Below are 959 nucleotides of genomic sequence, written 5' to 3'. Positions count from 1 at the left end.
ATAGCTAAAACATTTTTGAAATGATTTCCATTTTCTGTTGTTGTTTGTAATGAGACAAGTTTATTATTTCATGGATTTCACAAATGGCAGTATGACACGTTAGGCCGTAAACCAATTAAATCTGAGCATGCCTGACTCAAATCTGCACTTGACTGACGTCGGGCAGTGACAAGCTGTGTGGACTTGCCAGACTCTCCTTTGCAGCGCTGTGTAGGAAGGTCTGGCAATGTGAGATTAGCTAGAGAGTGACAGAAGAGAGCGAGCATCCTTAGAACAAATCAGGGAATCGGAGAAATAAAACGTTTTTGCCATTTTTGTGCCACTAGAAAAGCAGCTGTAGCAAGTATCTCACTATCACTAACATGATCCACATTCATATTTAGATGCAACAGATGATATCCAGCTATAACAAAGCCTGAAAGTCGGAAGTTACAACGGAAGTACAAAGAGTCATAACTGTGAAGATGATACACCACATCGTCTTGTTGCATTGGTGTGAACAGGCAGGTTTCAGAGCATTGCAAGGTCAAGGTCAAGGTAACTTTATTATCCCCAAGGGGCAATTTTGCAGACGGGCACGTTGCAAGTAGCTACAAGTTTCAACTCGTCTCACCGCAAATCTTTGGTCTGGACTGGGGTTTTACGCCTCTGAGAAGTTTTGACTGTGAGACAGTCGAATCAGACTCGTTCGATCAAAGCATTGAATAACCGACTATTAGGGGTCGCCCTATTTGTTATTATGATAAAGTAGCCTCTAACATTTGGAAATGATCAAATCCTACAATAGCAATAATCTTTTTTTCTTTTCCTTTGTTTTATTGGCCATGCCCTCGCTGTGATGGTTCTCTTAAAAAAAGATAGGTGATGATGGTTGAAATTTGTGGTGTAATAGTTCCATCCAAAATGAGATCAGGGATATCAGTATCTTATGAATTGTTATTACCACTATACACTGCTTA

The sequence above is a fragment of the Etheostoma spectabile genome, chromosome 13, assembly GCF_008692095.1.
Source record: "Etheostoma spectabile isolate EspeVRDwgs_2016 chromosome 13, UIUC_Espe_1.0, whole genome shotgun sequence".
In the NCBI taxonomy this organism is placed as follows: domain Eukaryota; kingdom Metazoa; phylum Chordata; class Actinopteri; order Perciformes; family Percidae; genus Etheostoma; species Etheostoma spectabile.
This window is presented reverse-complemented; position numbering follows the sequence as displayed.